We start from the raw sequence: 13,610 nt of genomic DNA on the forward strand, positions 1-13,610 counted from the left end.
AAAGTTAGATGTTTATTTGTTATTTTTATTGTCACATTCATACTTGTATAAAGCAAGACATGTGACTTTTATTAAAAATTTATTTCCTTATCATTTAATGTTTCATAATTTTGCATTCACGCACTTTTTAGATATATCAGATCAAAATCTAGAGCCTATAAAATTTGAAATAAATTCAGCATCAACACCAATCATTGATACATAGACCTCTACCCCGGCCCACATACTTCTTTAACAACTTTAGACTCATCAGATACTACACCTCTTTCTAGTAGTACTTCCACAAATCAGTCCCTTATGCACCCATATATCCCTTCCTCTCACACACATTAGCCACTACATCTTTATCCTAAACTGGTACTCTTATTCCTATGAGTGTAGCAAACACATGCTTACCACCCATCATACCCACAAATACACATTCTATGATTACAAGAGCCAAATCAGGCATACACAAATTCAGAGCTCTTTCGACTCAGGTTGTTGATTTTGTTCACACTATTCCAACAATAGTTAAGCAAGTTCTTAACTGTCCTCATTGAAAGAGAGCAATGGATGCTAAGATACAAGTACTTCAAAGGTGTAATACATGGACAGAGATGGACTCTTACCAAACCACCATTTAATGCAATAGTTATTGGAAGTAATGGGTATTTACCATCAAGAAAAATAAAAAAGGTGATATTCTCAGGTATAAAGCTAGGCTGGTTGACAAGGGATTCCATCAAAAAGAAGAAGTGGATTATGCAGAAATGTATTCACTAGTGGTTAGGCCAACCACAATGAGAGTTATTTTGACCATTGCAGTTTCATTGGGATGGCCACTACGACAGTTTGACTTTGATAATGTCTTCTTGAATGGCAAGCTCGAAGAGACTGTTTACATGGCTCAACCCCAGGGATATGTTCATACCAATAATACTTTAGTTTGTAAACTCAACAAAGCCATATATGGTTTGAAACAAGTACCTCGGGCTTGGTTCAAGACTTTGGCAGAAACTCTTTACAATTTTGGTTTCAAAAATACAAAATCTGATGTCTTATTATTTGTTAGAAACGATTCTACTAATGTTACTTATCTCTTAGTTTATGTAGACGATATATGTAAGAACACGCGTTTTCATGTAAAACCGTTTTAATACAATAATTTTAGTGCTCGGAATAGATTCAAAATTTAGAAGTTTTAATTTGAAAATATATATGAGAAATTTGGTTTCAGTGAATTTTTCTGAGTTGGAAAATGTATTTCTTTCGAAAAGTTTTTGTAAAAATGCGTACTGGCGATTAAGCCGGCAGTACCGGCTCTGGTTTGTCTAGTACTGCGTATTTTGGGAAAATAAGATTTTGAAAATTAATTTATTGTTTTGAGAAGATAAAAATAATTTAAAATCGAAAACCGAACACTAATCTTAAAAGTTTTAGCCCAAAGTGGGCCAAACGGACTAAAAACACTAACGGGTTGGACCGGACCCAAACCAGGCCCAAGGTCCAACATATATAAGCTCCTTTAATGAGCTTTTCAGCTCATTTGCTCTCCAAAAAGAGAAAGGGGCGCTGGTAAGAGAGAAGGGAGGAAGAAGAGAGAGTGCACTATTCACCTCCATCTTCCGGGAGCCATAACTTTTGATCCGGAGCTCCGATTGACGAGCCGTTTACGGCCACATGAAGCTCTCGATGAGTTCTACGTTTCTACCAAAGCAAATCTGATAAGATCTTTCTCTTCATATCCCGGTTTCCAGCCCTAGATTCTGTGCATTTTCATGTATAGTTTATGAGAAGATTTTATGGTTTCGGTTGTTTAGGTGATCTCTAGTAGCGAATAATTGTTGGATTTTACCCCTACTCATGTTGGGTAAGGTAAGGTTTTACTAAACCCTTGTGTTTAGTTGCTTTGTGTATCTTAGGTTTTGATGTTGGTATATATATGTTGTTAGTTTGAGCTTTGGTGTTGGTTGAAGTTGGTTGAGGCTTTGGATCAAGTTTGGTGGCTTCGTTTTGGTGTTTGGTGCGTTTGAGAATCGGCCAAGGTATCGTTTCAGTTTTCTTTATGAAATATGTAATGTTTATGGACACTTAGGGTAGTTGACCTTAAGATAGGATTGAATATGTTGATGTTTGGGATATATGTTTGATGATGAGAATTATTGTTGATGTTGTTAAATATATTGATTATTGATGAATGTGTGAATTATTGTTTTTGAGGAGTGTTGTTGTTATTGTGGACAAATAATGATGGATATTAATGTGGTAGTGGTGTTGTGTAGACGGGATTGAAATAATAATAATAATTATTATATGAATTGATGATGATTGTTAGTATTTTAGTGATTATGAGGGTTGATGATGAATGTTGAGATTTGTTTTGGTTGTTGAGGTTGTTGTTGGTTGATGATGATTATGAGTGTGGACTTATGATTGAATTTGGAAATTTTGGATTGGTAGTGAGATATGATGTAATAGCTTAGTAATTTAGGTGTGAAATTGAGGAGGATGATATGAAATGGTAAGATGTTGTATGTAGTAATGGTTTATGATGGTTGGACATGGTTTGGTTTGGTTTTGAATTGAGAGATGGTTAAATTTGAGGATTTGAGGTTTTGGATAAAAAAGAATTTTGGTGAACTTTGTCTGATCATAACTTTTGTCTCGGTTTTCAAAATTTGTTAAATTTAGTTTATATTTGAAGATTATTGAAAACCCTTCAATTTGATATAAAGTTTGTGAAATTTAGAATTTTGTAGAGGAAGTTATGATAATTCAAAGTTGGTGTTGAAAATCTGAAATTCTGTAAATTTGCAGAATTTCAGGATTTCAGATATGTGTGCACGCACAACCCTGCGAAAATGTTATTCTGTGTAGACACACAGACCAATGCGTACGCACAGGCAGGGAAAATGGCTCTGGTAGCAGCGCTAGCATAGGTTGTGCGCGCGAACACCAATGAAGAATTACGACCTGTGCGGACGCATAAGTCGGGAAGGGACGTTTGTTAGGGGCGCTCGCACAGCTTGTGCGAGTGAACAAACTTTATAAATTTTAGTACCTGTGCATACGCACACCCCTGTGTGTACGCACACTTTCAAAATTTTCCTAGGTGTGTGCATGCACACCCTTGTGCGGACGCACACACCCTGTTTCATAATTTTAAACTAGGGGTGCACATGGGGCCGGGTGAAGCTGGGTTCGCCGTGACCCGAACCCGACCCTAAATAATGACCGGGTCTATTTATGAGACCCTTACCTGACCCTAGACCCGATGAAATCGTGTTATTTTCGGGCCACACTTAAGCCGGGTCTAGACCGGGTGAAGCCCGAGTCTTGATCAAACATCACCAAAAATTAGATTCTACATCTTTTGAACCTCTAAATTTTGAAAAATAATTATTTCATAACATTACAACATTCACATAATAATAATTTAGAATCTAATAATAATAATTTAAAGTTTCATAATAATAATTATATATTTTACACATTAAACATTCAAAGTTCAAAAGACAATTAAAACAAAATTAACAACCAACACAAGATTAACATAATAATAATAATTTATAGTGTCATACCAACCAATAACAACAAAATATTAAGTAGTAAACAACTACACGAGTCCAACGGGCCGGGCCGAGTGACCCGAGGCTTGGCCCGAACCCGATTTAATAAATAACCGGGGCCATATATTGAAACCTCGGGTCTGATCGGGCCATAACGAAACCGGGCCAAATTAGTCCCGAAGTCATCGGGTCCGGTCCAGGTCTTCGGGCCGGACCGGGTCTTGTGCACCCCTATTTTAAACTTTGTTTTCAACTATTTCACCTTCCCGACAAGGTTGTAATCTTCTATAACACCATTTTAAGACTCTTTAACTTATTTTCAGGTACTAGAACATGGAAAAGGTCCTACGGGGTTTGATTTGAGATTTTCTCTAAAAAGCTAGCAAAGAGAGGTTTAGGTTTCTGGTGTATTATAGAAGAGTTAGTTGAGAGAGAAGGAAGAGTGGTGCATATGGTGATTGTTGACAATGAATTGGAAAATTGATGAACTAATGAGCCCGGAATGGAAGTAATGAATTGATGATGGTTATGATGAGTTGAAGACTCAAAGAGGAATGATGATCTTGTTGAATAATGAGAGTGTGCCAAGCACTATATTCTTGGGTTAAGTATGATAAGTGTGCAGGGTATTATGCCCTTGGGATTGACCTATGATTGATAATCTTTTCTGCTGCAAGAGTGTGTCAGGCACTATATCCTTGGGTTACGCATGCAAGTGTGCCCGGCACTATATCCGTAGGTGAATAGAGTGTGCCTGACACTATATTCGTGGGTGCGGCAGAAAAGCGACATCCGAAAGGATGTGTCAGGTTGGCATTTATAGACCAACAAGTGATATCACGAGCCAATAGGATAGGCATTCATCATATGCATCTTTTACGTGCTTGTTTGCTTTGATTACGTGAGTTTGTCTAATTGTATAATATGTCTTTTTTCTTACTTGAACTACTTGCTTTATATGCTTCTACTTGTGTTTTATTTATTTGCATTAATTGTGATTGTCTGGTGCTGAGGAGGTTAGGTAGGCGGTGGCGATAGGATCACACGGAGGTAAGGTTGGCGAAGGCTGTGGGATACAGCGGTGTGATTAGTATTAGTTAGAATCCCTCTAAACTTAGATAACCTTGGTTTATGGTTTAAGTTCTTTTATTTATTTTGTTCTAAACTTGAATATCAGTATGTGATGTGGAGTTCTAGGATTGCCTTCGGCGTCCCGGAGCCTTACATCTTATATCATTGGGCACTGTTACCATACTGAGAACCTCTGGTTCTCATTCCATACTTTGTTGTTGTTTTTCAGATGCAGGTCGTAATCTACTTCGGTGAGATTGCGGATATGGTGACAGAGCGGAGTATGTTTCCTCCTTGGTTTAATTTATTTTACTTTATTATAGTTACTCTCACATCTTTTTGTGTTTTATCTTTATGGTCGTAGAGGCTTACTTGAGAGATAGGTTGTATAAGCTGTTTTAATTCTATAACTCTGTATATTTCTATTTGTATCTAGTCGGCTTAAACTTCGCAAGCTGCGGCTAGTTCTCTATGATTATTATATTCTTATATCTATATATGTTTTATTCTCTTATACCTATACCTTGCATCTTATGCGTTAGCTTCATGTCAACGTCTCACGCTTTTGTAATTCTGTAATTTGAGCTTAATCCTTCATTAGGCTTCTAGAATATATTATATATGTATAAGCCTTAGAACTGTCGTAACCTCTGATTAACCTTTGCTTTACGGCTAGAGGTAAAGCTTAGGGTAATTGGGGTGTTACATTTAGTGGTATCAGAGCGGTTCGTCCTTGTGAGCCTGAGGGATGGACCGATTATGCTTCATTGCATACTCTGTGTGTCTTTTCTTTGATGTTATTAGGATATCTACTTGATATTTCATAGCATGCTTGTTTGTGAGTGCCTGGTTGGGGTAAATGAAGCACTAGGCTTTTGATATTGAGACTGATCACCTTGATATCGATTGTCTGGTGTAGACAGGAACCCTAATGGCCACTCGCGGACGAGGTCGTACGCGTTCACGAGGAGAGAGTAGGGATGAGCGGCCGACCGACAACCATGCCGAGTTCATGGCGGCAATGGCGAATCTTGCAAACATCATGGGGGCTACCGCTACTGCGACTCTGCAAGCTGTGCAGATGTTAGGCCAACCGGCCAGAAACGAAAATGGAAATGGGAAGGAAATGCGAATGAGAATGCGGGAGGAAACGAAGATAACATGGGAGGTGCTCCGATAACCTTGGCGACCTTTCTCAAGGTTCATCCTCCGAGTTTTCGAGGTTCAACTAATCCCACAGAAGTGGATAACTAGTTCCAAGCTATGGAACGTGCACTACAAGCGCAGCATGTCCCGCATAACCAATACGTAGAGTTTACTGCTTACCAACTTTAGGAAGAGGCCTAGCAGTGGTGGCAGGCAAAATGCCGCTTGCTACAACTCCGGAAGGCAGATGTTCCTTGGGATGTATTTCAAACGGCCTTCTACAAGAAGTACTTTCCTGAGTTTGCAAGGGAAGCAAAGGAGATGGAATTGATGCAGCTGAAGCAAGGTTCTTCGTTTGTGGCAGATTATACTAGCAAATTTGAGGAACTTTGTAGGTTCTCTAGGGCGTGTCAGGGTGCCCCGAAAACCTATGAAAGTTGGAAGTGTATCACGTATCAAAGGGTTTTGAAGTACGACATCATGACTGCTGTGGCTCTTATGAAGATTCGTATTTTCTATGATTTGGTGAACAAAGCAAGAGTGGTTAAAGAATATGCAAAAATGGTAGCTTCGTCAAAGGAGACTTCTGGAGGAAATACTAGTAGGGAGCGTGACGATCACCTTGGACCAAGGGGATAGAATTTTAAAAGAAATGAACACACTCCTCAACATCTGCGAGGTCAAGGGGATTTCAGAAAGAACAACAACGCTCAGTTCCACATGGTAAAGGGAGATGGTCGATGCTACACTTGCGGATTACCAGGGCACCTTGCTAAGGACTGCCATAGAGGGAGGAACCGAGGTGTGGGTAAGAGTTAGCAACCAGGCCATGTGTTTGCTTTGGAAGCACGTGAGGCGACGGGGTCGGATCCTCCGACGAGAGGTAAGCGTATGCTTTGAGTCTTATATTGCCTGGACCTGAGGTTGGTTTGGTTCTATCTTTTGTAAAGTCGTCGTTAGAATTTTAAGAGCTTAGATTTTTGTTCGAAGTAAACCATGGGGAAAGGAGGATTCTAGCGGCGGTAGCCGAGGATTTCGGACTTGTGATGACGAATGATCCGAGTTGGCGTGCTAGAATGGTTACCAGGTATGACTAGAAGTCTTGGCGGTTCCCTGTATGGGCGATGGGTGCGGTTCAGCACTAGTGGCAACGGAAATACCGACTAACGTCCTTGCGGTTTTTAACTATGATTTTTGCCGTCTTAAGATTTAGAGTGATTTTCAAATCTGGTTTGGAGCTTTGGTTTAACTGATTTGGTTTTAAAACTAGGATTTGAACTTTTGATCAAATGATACGATTTTAAAAGGAAAGTGAGTCCTAAGACTTGGTTGGCTTGTGATTTTGGTTGTAAATCTAACTTATCAAAATGGATTCAAATTTAAAGGTTTTGATTTAAGGGTTACAATGAATTTAGGAAAATCATGCTTTAAAATGATTAATTTACCAATAAAATGTTTTTGACAAGGTTTTAACAATGAACTCATTTAGATTGGACTTGTTTTAAAGGTTTTGAAAAGTATTACAAATTCGATATTTTGGTTTAAAAGAAAGGATTTTCGGATTCCTAGTGACGATAATCAGAGTGACGCAGCGAAAGTTGTACGCCAAGTTGTCGAAGTGTGAGTTCTGGAAGGAAGAAGTGAAGCTCTTAGGTCATGTGGTGAGCAAGGGAGGAATAGCCGTAGATCCTTATAAGGTAGAAACGGTGATGGGATGGGAAAGATCGACAACGGTGACGGAAGTCATAAGCTTCTTGGGTTTAGCCGGATATTACCAGAGATTCATTGAAGAATTTTCCCGGATTGCATTACCGATGGCTAGGTTGACAAGAAAGGAAACGCCTTTTTTTGGATGTCGGAGTGTGCAGAGAGTTTTCAGACTTTGAAGCAGAAGTTAACTTCAGCACCTGTTTTAATCTTGTTGGAACCACATGAACTATTCGAGGTATACTATGACGCTTCTCTGAAGGGTTTAAGTTGCGTGTTGATGCAATACCGGAGTGTGGTAGCTTACGCATCGCGTCAGCTGGGACTGCATGAGGTAAACTATTCAACTCATGATCTGGAATTAGCGGCGATTGTGTTTGCACCGGAGATTTGAAGGCACCACCTGTGCGGAGTGAGGTTTAGCATCTTTTCTGATCATGAGAGTCTCAAGTATGTCTTTGATCAGAAATAGCTTAAAATGCATTGGAGAAGACAGATGGAGTTGCTAAAGGATTATGATTTTGAACTGAGTTATCATCCTTGAGAGGCGAAGGTGGTCGCATATGCATTGGGTCAGAAATGCTTAACAATTGCTTGGGTGAGAATCAAGGAAGAGGAGTTAGTGGATAAGTATGTGGATCTTAAGCTGGACATTGGTGAGGTGGCCGGAAGAGCTTGTTTGAACCAGTTGCAGATTTCAAGCACGTTTAAGACGGAGATTCAGAGGGCTCAGTAAGATGAGCGGAAACTTCAAAAAATTGTTGCAACCAGTTGGTGATAAGAGACGTGAAGAATTTGCTAAGGAGGGTGAAAGATTGTGGAAAGATAAAGGGAGAGTTTGCAAACAGGATGTCGGAAGTTTGAGACAAGACTTGTTGTCGGGGGCTCACTACAGTGGATTTTCTGTTCATCCTGGAAGCACGAAGATGTATTATAACTTAAAGAAGATGTTCTGGTGGCTTGGGATGAAAGGTGATGTAGCTACAGTGGCATCCCAGTGTTTGACGTGTCAGAAGGCAAAGATAGAGCATCAGAAGCCGTCAGGAATGATACATCCTCTTGAGATTCCTCAGTGGAAGTGGGCAATGATGCGGTTTGGGTGATCGTGGTTCGCTTAACCAAATCCGCTCATTTTCTGCCTATCCGAGTGAACTATTCTATGGAGGAGTTGGCGAAAGAGAACGTCGACACGGTAGGATGATGGTGAACGAGGTGCCTTGGCAACTTGTTGGATTAGTAACGTTGAAAGTATGATGCTTCGTGGGGAATATATGTATATATATATCCCAACGCGTGATTCGGATTTTTGAGGGCGAAAATCTTTTTAAGGAGGGGAGGATGTAAGAACTTGCGTTTTCACGTAAAACCGTTTTAATAAAATAATTTTAGTGCCCGAAATAGATTCAAAATTTAGAAGTTTTAATTTGAAAATATAAATGAGAAATTTGGTTTCGGTGAATTTTTCTAAGTTGGAAAATGTATTTCTTTCGAAAAGTTTTTGTAAAAATGCGTACTGGCGATTAAGCCGGCAGTACCGGCTCTGGTCTGTTCAGTACTGCGTATTTTGGAAAAATAAGATTTTGAAAATTGATTTATTATTTTGAGAAGATAAAAATAATTTGGAATCGAAAACCGAACATTAATCTTAAAGGTAAACTCTAACGGGTTGGACCGGACCCAAACCGGGCCCAAGGTCCAACATATATAAGCTCCTTTCCTTTAATGAGCTTTTCAGCTCATTTGCTCCCCAAAAAGAGAAAGGGGCGCTGGTAAGAGAGAAGGGAGGAAGAAGAGAGAGTGCACTATTCACCTCCATCTTCCGGGAGCCATAACTTTTGATCCGGAGCTCCGATTGACGAGCCGTTTGCGACCACGTGAAGCTCTCGACAAGCTCTACATTTCTATCTAAGCAAATCTGGTAAGATCTCTCTCTTCACATCCCAGTTTCCAGCCCTAGATTCTGCACGTTTTCATGTATAGTTTATGAGAAGATTTTGTGGTTTTGGTTGTTTAGGTAGTCTCTAGTAGCGGATAATTATTGGATTTTACCCCTACTCACGTTGGGTAAGGTAAGGTTTTACTAAACCCTTGTGTTTAGTTGCTTTGTGTATCTTAGGATTTGATGTTGGTATATATATGTGTTGTTAGTTTGAGCTTTGGTGTTGGTTGAAGTTGGTTGAGGCTTTGGATCAAGCTTGGTGGCTTCGTTTTGGTGTTTGGTGTATTTGGAAATCGGCCAAGGTATGATTTTGGTTTCTTTTATGTAATATGTAATGTTTATGGACACTTAGGCTAGTTGACCCTAAGATAGGATTGAATATGTTGATGTTTGTGATATATGTTTGATGATGAGAATTATTGTTGATGTTGTTAAAAATATTGATTATTGATGAATGTGTGAATTATTATTTTTGAGGAGTGTTGTTGTTATTGTGGACGAATAATGATGGATATTAATGTGATAGTGGCGTTGTGTAGAAGGGATTGGAATAATAATAATAATGATTATATGAATTGATGATGATTGTTGGTATTTTAGTGATTATGAGGGTTGATGATGAATGTTGAGATTTATTTTGGTTGTTGAGGTTGTTGTTGGTTGATGATGATTATGACTGTGGACTTATGATTGAATTTGGAAATTTTGGATTGGTAGTGAGATATGATGTAATGGCTTAGTAATTTAGGTGTGAAATTGAGAAGGATGATATGAAATGGTAAGATGTTGTATGTAGTAGTGGTTTATGATGGTTGGACATGGTTTGGTTTGGTTTTGAATTGAGAGATGGTTAAATTTGAGGATTTGAGGTTTTGGGTGAAAAAGAATTTTGGTGAACTTTGTCTGATCATAATTTTTGCCTCGATTTTCAAAATTTGTTGAATTTGGTTTATATTTGAAGATTCTTGAAAACCCTTCGATTTGATATAAAGTTTGCGAAATTTGGAATTTTGTAGAGGAAATTATGATCATTCAAAGTTGGTATTGAAAATCTGAAATTCTGCAAATTTGCAGAATTTCAGGATTTCTGATATGTGTGCATGCACAGCCTTGTGCGCACGCACAACCCTGCGAAAATGTTATTCTGTACGGACGCACAGACCTGTGCGTACGCACAGGTAAGGGAAAGGGCTCTGGTAGCAGCGCTAGCATAGGTTGTGCGCGCGCACACCAATGAAGAATTATGACCTGTGCGGACACATAGCCCTGTGCGCACGCACAAGTCGGGAAGGAACGTCTGTTAGGGGCGCTCGCACATCTTGTGCGAGTGAACAGACTTTATAAATTTTAGTACTTGTGCATACGCACACCCCTGTGCATACGCACACTTTCAAAATCTTGGGTGTGTGCACGCATACCCTTGTGCGGACGCACACGCCCTGTTTCATAATTTTAAACTTTGTTTTCAACTATTTCACCTTCCCGACAAGGTTATAATCTTCTATAACACCATTTTAAGACTCTTTGACTTATTTTCGGGTACTAGAACATGAAAAAGGTCCTAGGGGGTTTGATTTGAGATTTTCTCTGAAAAGCTAGCAAACGGAGGTTTAGGTTTCTGGTGTATTGTAGAAGAGTTAGTTGAGAGAGAAGGAAGAGTGGTGCATATGGTGATTGTTGACAATGAATTGGAAAATTGATGAACTAATGAGCCCGGAATGGAAGTAATGAATTGATGATGGTTATGATGAGTTGAAGACTCAAAGAGGAATGATGATCTTGTTGAATAATGAAAGTGTGTCAGGCACTATATCCTTGGGTTAAGTATGATAAGTGTGCAGGGTATTATGCCCTTGGGATTGACCTATGATTGATAATCTTTTCTGCTGCAAGAGTGTGCCAGGCACTATATCCTTGGGTTACACATGCAAGTGTGCCCGGCACTATATCCGTGGGTGAATAGACTGTGTCCGACACTATATTCGTGGGTGCGGCAGAAAAGCGACATCCAAAAGGATGTGTCGGGTTGGCATTTATGGACCGAAAAGTGATATCACGAGCCAATAGGATAGGCATTCATCATATACATCTTTTACGTGCTTGTTTGCTTTGATTACGTGAATTTGCCTAATTGTATAACATGTCTATTTGCTTACTTGAACTACTTGCTTTATATGCTTCTACTTGTGTTTTATTTGTTTGCATTAATTGTGATTGTCTGGTGCTGAGGAGGTTAGGTAGGCGGTAGCGATGGGATCGCACGGAGGTAAGGTTGGCGAAGGCTGTGGGATACAGCGGTGTGATTAGTATTAGTTAGAATCCCCCTAAGCTTAGATAACCCTGGTTTATGGTTTAAGTTCTTTTATTTATTTTGTTCTAAGCTTGAATATCAGTATGTGATGTGGAGTTCTAGGATTGCCTTCGGCGTCCCAGAGCCTTACATCTTACATCATTGGGCACTGTTGCCATACTGAGAACCTCCGGTTCTCATTCCATACTTTGTTGTTATTTTTCAGATGCAGGTCGTAATCTACTTCGGTGAGATTGCAGATATGGTGACAGAGCGGAGTATGTTTCCTCCTTGGTTTAATTTATTTTGCTTTGTTATAGTTACTCTCACATCTTTTGTGTTTTATCTTTATGGCCGTAGAGGCTTACTTGAGAGATAGGTTGTATAAGCTGTTTTAATTCTAAAACTCTGTATATTTCTATTTGTATCTAGTCGGCTTAAACTCCGCAAGCTGCGGCTAGTTCTCTAGGATTATTATATTCTTATATCTATATATGTTTTATTCTCTTATACCTATACCTTGCATCTTATGCGTTAGCTTCGTGTGAACGTCTCATGCTTTTGTAATTCTGTAATTTGAGCTTAATCCTTCATCGGGCTTCTAGAATATATTATTCCCTTATATGTATGTATGTATGTATGTATGTATGTATGTATGTATGTATGTATGTATGTATGTATGTATGTATGTATAAGTCTTAGAACTGTCGTATCCTCTGATTAACCTTTGCTTTACGGCTAGAGGTAAAGCTTAAGGTAATTGGGGTGTTACAATATAATTGTTACAAGTAACAATTCGGGAGAAATTGAGTCTTTGATAGCTCAATTGAATAATAAATTCTCTTTGAAAGATCTTGGCATGTTCAACTATTTTCTGGTCCTTCAAGCTACATATCTTCCTCACGGAGATATCATGATATCTTAGACAAAGTATGCTAGAGAGTTGATATCCAAATCTCGAATGGCCAATTTTAAACCATTACCAACTCCAATGGCTACTGATTCAAAGCTACCAATGATATAGAACCATTTGATAATCCAATGAAATATAGATCCATAGTTGAGGGTTTGCAGTATTTAACAATGACTAGACTCGATATTATATTTGCTGTAAATCGTGTCTCAATTTTTTCACAATCCAACTCTTCAATACTAGAAAAATATCTAGAGAATACTGATATGTGTGGAGCTAAAATTGAAATCATCTCAATACAGCAACTTCTATATAATTTTTTTTATTTTAATTTTAATTTTTTATTTTTTTGTATTATTTAATTTTTTTAGACCCGATATTATATTTGCTGTAAATCGTATGTCTCAATTTCTTCACAATCCAACTCTTGAACAATGAAAAAATGTCTAGAGAATACCGAGATATGTGTGGAGCTCAAACTGAAATTATCTCAATACAGCAATTTCTGGTGAATTACATATTCGTTCGTCAGCCTACTCCACATACTCTATACTGTGACAATGAAAATGCATGTCTTCTTGTTGCCAATCCTATATTTTACAGTAGATGCAAACATTTGGAGTTGGACCTTCACTTCCTTAGAGACCTGGTAAATCAGAAATCCTTTTATGCAGTACATATTCCTTCACTAGACCATTGTTCCATCATTTATTTGGCAGATTCAAGCTTATACCTCAGTTTGAGAGGATATTAAAGAGAAAGATAAAAGTTAATTGTGAGGTCTATATATATTTTTCATTGTGTACAGGATACATAATCTTATATTCTAATTCAATTTACCCAAATCTAATAATCACTTCTATATTTTCTAGTTCTCTCTTCTTTCTGCTATCACATAATTTTCTTTTTACTCTGTGGAGCTTTCTTTATGAGTTTTCTTTTGTAACCTTTACATACGAGGAGCAACAGCATGAATTGAGCTCATCAATTGAT

Source organism: Arachis hypogaea, chromosome 13 (genome assembly GCF_003086295.3).
Source record: "Arachis hypogaea cultivar Tifrunner chromosome 13, arahy.Tifrunner.gnm2.J5K5, whole genome shotgun sequence".
Lineage (NCBI taxonomy): Eukaryota > Viridiplantae > Streptophyta > Magnoliopsida > Fabales > Fabaceae > Arachis > Arachis hypogaea.